General features: G+C 23.9%; 1 pseudogene; it reads right to left on the bottom strand.

Annotated features, from left to right (window-relative positions):
* Positions 1-482: 482 nt before the first annotated feature.
* On the bottom strand, positions 483-2,158 carry LOC114396307 (annotated as a pseudogene).
* Positions 2,159-8,616: the final 6,458 nt, after the last annotated feature.

Here is an 8,616-nt window from a genome sequence, read left to right as displayed (position 1 = left end):
TTATTTCCTCCTGTGCTTGCGTATATACCCAAATGAATTACCATTAGACATTAATTATTTAGGAGTTAACATTGACTGCTGAAAGGAGGAATTGAGTTTATTGCTCAAAAGTTGCTCATATGGTGTAAAACATAAAAAAAAATGATGTAAATCGTTTACATTGGACATATATACATCACTAATCAACAAAAAAGGGAAATTTAATGAAGTAACTTTTGAAGTAGTTGCAGAATTTTGAAATTTGAACATATTGAAATAGTTGCAAAATTTTGACATTTGAACATATTGAAATATTTGTTGAGTAAAACCAACTGCATAAAAAAATAGTTTGTAAAGTTTTACAACGAACAGATCATTAATTTGTAAAGGATTATAATCAACAATCATACTCTTCCTATATTTAAGACAAATCATAACTAGGAAGAGTATGACTTATTGATTATTACAGTTTAAGCTAAATTTAGCAGAGGTAGTGATTTTCCCTAGGTTATGGGTTTGACATTAGCAAGTTTGGCGGCTGCAATGGTTCCATTGAATTTTAGATCTATGTCACTAAGCATCACATCTTTGCATGGTACACTACTGCTACAAATCAAAACTACTCCTTCTTGAGTTGCAGAAATTTCAATTATATTTTTGAATGTAACCTTACTTATTTTAATTTTTGATGGACACTACAATCACATAAACACAAATGAAGAAAAAAGAAAAAATAGTCGGTGTTTTTTAATAGTAAATTATATATTTAGCTTTTGAGGTGAATATTTTGTTTTATAATTATTTAGCTACCAAAATATCCATGTATATTAACTTATATTGAAATGGTCAAGAGTGATTTTAGTTAAATATTTGCTTGGTGCATTGATTCCATGGGCAATAATCTTGATCTATAATTATTGGATTCATAACATTAACCATGTTGATGTCCTCAAAATGCATATCAATCACATAGTGGTTCTTGGATTACCAGGTCAAGTCTTGATCCTCACACCATTATCTGTGTTGTTTAGTGTGCAATTTCTAACTGTCAAACCCTTAACAAGTTCTTCATTTGGATATTTTTCCAAGCTTCCAACACTAATACCATGCCAAGGGCCACATGTATCATTTAAGACATGGATTTGTTTGCTACCATCACCCAAAGAAATGCAATCATCATCAGTGGCAATGTTAATGCTAGTAATGTTCACTTGAGTTGATCTTCCAATATGAATTCCATCGGTATTGGGGCTAGTGGCACGTGTAATGATGTTGAAGTTTGTAAATATAATATTATTGTATCCCAAAACATTGACATGAAATTTTTTTACTATACTTTGTTGTTATGTCCCGGATAATTGTATTATTGAGGAAACCAAAATCAAAATTCTGCAGAAAAAATTACATATATGAAACTCAATTTATACATTAAAGTATTTTGATAAAATGAAGCAAAACACCTATTACTTATTTGTCCCCCTATCATTTTATTATAAAAATGACGCGTCTATAAAATTAACTAACATTTAGGAAAGAAAATATTATTTTCTTAATTACATGTCGTTTTTTAATGAAAGGTAGAAGAAACAGATTGAAAAGAGGCTTACGTAATTTGAAATCCTTGATAATAATATATGCACTAGTAGTAATTGAAATATTGAAAAATAGACACATTATTTACCATGGAAAGCTTCTTGCAATGCTTGTTTTTTCCACATTTATCCTGATTCCAAACAATTTCACCTTGAACATCGAAAGTTCTCCCACCAGACAAGTAAAGAAATTAAAAAACCTTCATGTAAAAAAGTTTTAAAAAAAAACCTGATTGTTCTTACAATAACATTCAAATATATTCAAATCTAGTTTTGGATAAAAAGTAACATACAAATACGAAAAATAGTTAAGAATTTTAAATATTTTTATATTTATAAGGATGAAAAATATATTTTAATATTTTTTAATCAAAATTATTAACACATATTAATGTCTCAACTGTTTAAATTTTTTTATAAGATTTGTGTAAATTTTTTTTTTTAAAAAAATATGTATAATTTTTTTAAATCTTATGTATTAATTTAAAAAAAATGAAATATTTGTAATTTCCTTAAACCTTAAAATAAATAATTACACATTTAAACTGCAATCTCTGTGTCAAATTCTTGAAACTTCTCAAAACCATTGCTATGGCACAACACTAGCAGTTTCGATCTTGTTCGATAAGATCACACAAGTTAATTATTATCAAATGTCAATGTTTTTGTCTTTTATTGTTAAAATCAATATAATGCTTCCTCATTCCTGATCGAATTAAAGTCTTTGGAATACCTTCACAATCCGTTATGCACTTAGACGTCTTGATCGTCAAGTGATTCTTCATTAAGTTGCAGCCGTGTCATTCCTTCACATATCTAACAAGATTATGGGTTGGTTTGTTTTGAAAGTAATAAATAGACTATGAACTGTATAGTGTTTTCTATTTATCTCGTTATACATATTATAGTACATGAGGTGGTTAATTTTTATAATAATTATTTTGAAAATTATATTAATAATAATTTTTAATTCGTTAAAATATTGTAAAAAAATTTACACTAATAATACATAGACATTCATTTTATAATTATAAGTTTTATTATAAATAACCAAAAAAAAAATTGTGTAAATTAAACATTCTTAATTTAAACTTTTTTAGATGTGTCTTTCACACAACTCTCGTAATTAACCATAAAAAAATTCTCTCAATCATTTCAATATATGTTCCTTTTACTTTTACATGAATTGTTTTGACAACCTATCCTTCTCAATATGTCCTTGTTTATCTCTTTCATTCAATTAAGTTTCAATAATTTTTTTAAAACAGAATATGAATAGTTAAAAATAATCTTATATCACAATGTAAATTATTTAATATAAATTCAAAATATAACTTATATTCAAAGATATTTATTTGTTATTAGATTAGGATTTTAAATAAGTGAGATATGTGATCCTTTTTTTCTTATCCCGTTTGATTCAACTTTTAAACACAATAAATCTTATTCAATTGATAATTAAAGCTACTAAATTAGGTTTTTGTTATTGCAAGCATTTTTCACATAAAATGATTGTTTTTTAAAAGCAAAGGAAAACATGGTGGTTATAACAAAAGACAACCTCCATAAGTCCTGAGGGAAGACACACTCCATGATAGATGCATCATGAGGAATAAAAGATATCCGGTTGAATTCCGACTTTGTACAATAACCACATCCATGAATAAGTTTTAATAAATGAGATGAGTTGCAGATAGTTCGATCTACTATTGCTAAAAATAAGATTATTCTTTATCAATCAAATCCCGCAACAATTGCATGCTAGAAAATGTATTTAAATTTGCAGGTTTTTCTAGTGTTGAAGCAAATTTCCATTTGAATATATAGTTGAAAATGATTGTATTTGTATTAATAATAAAAAGTTGAATAAGACACAACAAGTGTTATAAACAATCACCAATACAAAGAGATAGAATTTTCATAGGCCAAAATGTCTTGGGTGTCCATGATAGGCAACTAATGATTGTATTTGTATTTTAATAATAAAGAGTTGTTATGGAGAAACAAGAAAAAGGAAAAATGGCCTATACATGATAGTGGTAAATTAATATATAATTATTGAAGATTATCAAGATATTGATGATTATGAAATATTTGTACATGAATATCTATATTACTTTCAAGAAAAAGAGAATAAATTATGAGTAATGAGAGAAAAAGGAAAAAGAGAATCCAAGAAAGTCTCAAAAAATTTTATGAGATTATTTGATGTACATTTTTTATTGAAAAGTAATATGAAATTCATTGAAATCCATATTAAAAAAGAATACATTATCTTTATATTTTTGAATATTAAAAGATTTTTTTTATTATAAAAAATCTTAATAATTATAATTGAATATCGCAAGACTTATTTATGTTATTTAAAAGTCTTGATTGAATACTTCAAAAAAAATTCTATAAGAAAAAATCTTTTAAAAAATTTCAAAATACTAATTCAATACACCCCTTAATTCACATGCGTTAAATATTAGAAGATTTTTTTTTATAACCCATAATCATCTTATCTGGTCTGAATATGATTATTTCCTCCTTGTAAAAAAAAAAAAAAAACTTTCTCTTTCTATTTTCCCCCCCTCTTATTTTGCCTTTCCAACCTTACTATTATATGCCGACTTGAATCTAATAACAAGTTGCGGTTCGCAAAAAAGGATATTTAAGCACTCAGTACAGCTTTCGTTGAAATTTGACTCTTCCAGAGATTGATGCGTTGTTTTTGGCATCATCCTATTCGTTATTCATATTTTGTTCACACTTTCGAATTTGTCATACACTATTATACTATTATATGTAGTGTTCACACTATTAAATTTAACTTTTGGCGGCTTCAGAATACTATGGTTAAGAATTTGTTTTTAGCATTTAGCCTTTTGATGAATTGCACAACCACAGAATAATATTCTAACTGGACTCCAAAAATGTGATAGACGGTTTCCACAACAACACTCTTGGAATCATACTTTCACTTGGTTTCATCTTCATGCAAAACTTTCTTTTCTTCTAATTTTCGCAACTGAACAGTATGTTTTGTAAAAACACCAGCTAATCGAACTCACACTTTGGCCAGGGTGTCAAGATTGTATGATTATTGTCAATTATATTTTTCATCACATTCCTAATTGTATCTCTTTGTTTGTGAAATATGTACACCAAATAGACATATTTTCTTTATTATTAGTATAGATAAAAATAAAAATGAGGGTAAATTTTTAATTTAAATTTGCCACTCTGGATAAAAGAATAATTTTATATAATTTTTCAGCCTAAAAATGAAATGTTTTCCTGCTTATGTTTTTGGTGTTAAAATAGTAATTTTAAAATTTTCACTCTTTTTAAGGATAAAAGTGTAATTCTAAAAGTATTTCTTATATTAGAATAACTGTTATAATTATAATTTATATTTAAAAACATTATATTTTTATTTAAAAGTATTATATTTTATTTATTTATTTAAATCGTGATATATAAATTTAAATAAATAATAAATTAATTAAATAAACATGATATACAATTTTTTATTTTACATTTCCATTTTATAATTAAATAGAAAATAATATTATATTAAAAATATCTTTATGTAAAATTTTAACACTTAATTGTAAAAATAAGAATAAATTAATGAAAATTGGAAATTATTTTAAATTCGAAAATGATGGACCTTGTTTTTTCGTATTTAATTAATTTAAGTTAACTAAAACAAATATTTCCTAATTACAAATTAATATTAAATCACATCCTGATTATATGAATCCAAATTAAAATCGCGTTAACTAAAACAGTTATTTATTAACTACGATTTGCAAATTGTTAATTGTATTTAATATTTTGAAATTAAATTTAATATTTTTATACTCTTTATATAAGATGAATAATAACCAGAAGGATTCATAATTAAATAAATAAACCTGATATATATATATATATATATATATATATATATATATATATAGAGAGAGAGAGAGAGAGAGAGAGAGAGATTTCAACGTTTAATTGTAAAAGTCCAAAAAATTTACGGAATCAAAAATTATTTTATAATTAAAAATAGTAGATCTTGGTTTTACTTTCTATAAAATATTAATTTAAAAATGAGACAGATTATTATTTTATATTCTATAATTTATTTTTATATCAAAAAATTAATTTAAAAATAGAAAATATTTATTTTTATTTTTATTTTATAATTGAACGTGATATAGTAATAGTAATAATTTATGTTTCAGAATTTAATTTATTTGATTATGTTTCAAATTAATTTTGAAATATATAAAATTGTGGCAATATCGTTATGGTTCCAATCAAATCATGTTTGATAATTATTTACAAAGTATTCTTGACAAAAATTTCAGAAGTTCTCCAATTAGTGCCAATTAAATTGAACCAAATTTTTTATGAAAATATTTTTAACCACTTAAATTGAATAAATTAAAGAATGTTTATATCAATTAATAGTAATTAATCATTTGAATCAATTAAATAACACTCGTGTCAATTAATTATATGTCTTATGTATTTTACTATTAAACCAAAAAACGTTCATCTGTTTCACTACATATAATATTTTTTGAATTATTTCAAAATTTTGTTTAGATCTAACTATTTTGCTTGATTTGTATTATTTCCTAATTTCATCAAGTGCACACTATTTCTCGTATTAAAAAAATTCAAATTGATTTGAAGAATTGAATGAATAGATTAGAGTGTGATTAAATATGAAATTATTCTTATTTTTATTTAACTTGTAATCCTCCGATCAAAATTTTCTATTTAAAATGCAACCTTCTAAAAAAAATTAATTCAAAACTATGCATGAATATTATTCCATATGATTGATTTGACATTTCATTATCGGAGGATTCGCCTCTTGCTTACTCAACCCAAATGCAATATGTAATGTTTAAGGAGTTTGTGTATTTGCTAGCTATGTAGAGAAGTTTTTGTTATATTTTTTGTGTTCTTGATTTTCTTCCTTCCTATGAATCTATGCAACTTCCATTCATTGTATTTGGAAAAGGACACCAAGCACATAAACTCTCAAACAAATTCACGTAGGAGAGAGCCACAATTGGTGTACTAGAAAAGAGGACTTTACTATCAATCCATCACATTGATCCTTTTGTATTTTTAATTCCTTGTAATATTCAAAATTTGATTTTTTTTTTCTTATCACTATTGCAGGACCTATAACACAATATCAGGTTGTCATGCACTTCCATGTTTACAATCCAATCAACTTTAAGCTTCTTTTTTTTTTCATCATTTAATTTATTTTAATTTTAAAATAACTATCTAAATTATTTTAATTTATTCATTTTACATGTTCTTTGTTTAACCTTTAGGTATGCGGTTTTTTAGACACGGTATTTACTCATATATTTTCTTTTATCTGTCTTTGTGTTTTTTTTTCATCCTGATATTTTATGTGCATGTTAGGTTTAACATATTTTTATAATTTTTTAAAATGTTCTTGAAGCATTTGATTAAGCATCAAATTCAAAGGAATTTAGCATATTTTGGGATAATTTTGTTTTAAAAAAATTGATTTATATTCATTTATTCTTTTTATCTTTCTCTCTCTCAATCTTACCTTTTTTAATTTATTTTTTATTTTCATTTATATTATTTCTCTCAATCTTACCATCCTTTAATTATTGCCGCAATTCACTACAAAACTCCTTACTATTGTTGTGACACAACAATAGACGACATAATAACATTAATAACATTGATTGGGACAAATTCAAATTTAAAAGGTCTTGACACAACAAAAATCTTTAATACATTAATTTGAAATATATTGTCAACATTATTCTATTTATTATTATCTTTTTTTTTTTAAATAGTCAATAATCAAGACGACAACAACAAAGAAAAATATGAACACAAAATTAAAGAATTGAAGTCAAATGTAAAATATTTACATTGTATTTCATTGTGCATTTGTTGTTGTATTGGGTTTTTTTTGTATCATCTTTATATTTGCAAAGAACTTCAACTAATCGAAGGGGATTATGATAAATTTTTTTTACTATCAATAGATTTTTTTTATGTGGGTTTTCATTTGTGTTTTGCAATTTATTCAATTATGTTGATTATCGATTTTATATATTTGTGTTATTTATTAATTTTATAATCTTTCATTCTTGCTCTATAAACCTGAGAACAATATTATTTTTGTTTTCCATCTGGTGTGTTATTCATTGAGCCAAAATTTGAAGAAACAAATTGAAAGTAGGTACATTTCTTTTTCTGGAAGAAAATTACATTTTGTATTCAATCAACTTATAAAAAAATTAATGATATTTAATTATTTATATTTTTCTTATAAATTCATGTATATTTTAATTTTAATTTTTAATTTATTTCAAATTTTTATCTAAATAAAAATATTAAGATAATATTTTATAGATGCTTATTAGGTAGAAACGTGTTAGAGTTATTTAGTTAGTAGTTGTATCAAAATATTCGATCAATTATTTAGTTCGAGTTATTAATATATTTTTAAATCTTATTTATATTCAATCAATTATATATTTTAATCTTTCCTTTTAGTTATTTTAAAGTCTTTTCTAAATTATAAAATATCAGAGAATTTTTTATAAGGTAAAAAAGTATTATTGAAAACTAATAAAGAAATATATTTAATCTTTGCAAAAGTCTTATCTAAAAAAAATTATTTTGAAAATTAAATTAAAATCTAACAAAATATTTGTATTATATATTGAGATAAGATTAAATAAAAAAATTTCATAAGAATTATAATGTGATAATTAAGTGAGAGGATGTTGTCAAAACTATATAAAACCGAAACATTATTTAAATATTTTGGTGCTCAGATTTTGTAGAAAGAATATGAATAACCGGTTTTTTAATTACTTTTGTTTAGCTTCAAGTTTTTTTTTCATAATCATGTATAAAATAAAAGACTAAATTTGATTCATATCCAATTTTATTGTTAGTGAGTAACATCACGCCATGGATAAATAGTTTATGTGTCATAGGTTTGTAGTTTGATTCTTTATAATATTTGTGCTATAGGAAATCCATA

This window comes from Glycine soja, chromosome 18 (assembly GCF_004193775.1).
Source record: "Glycine soja cultivar W05 chromosome 18, ASM419377v2, whole genome shotgun sequence".
Taxonomy (NCBI): Eukaryota; Viridiplantae; Streptophyta; class Magnoliopsida; order Fabales; family Fabaceae; genus Glycine; species Glycine soja.
This window is presented reverse-complemented; position numbering and strand designations above follow the sequence as displayed.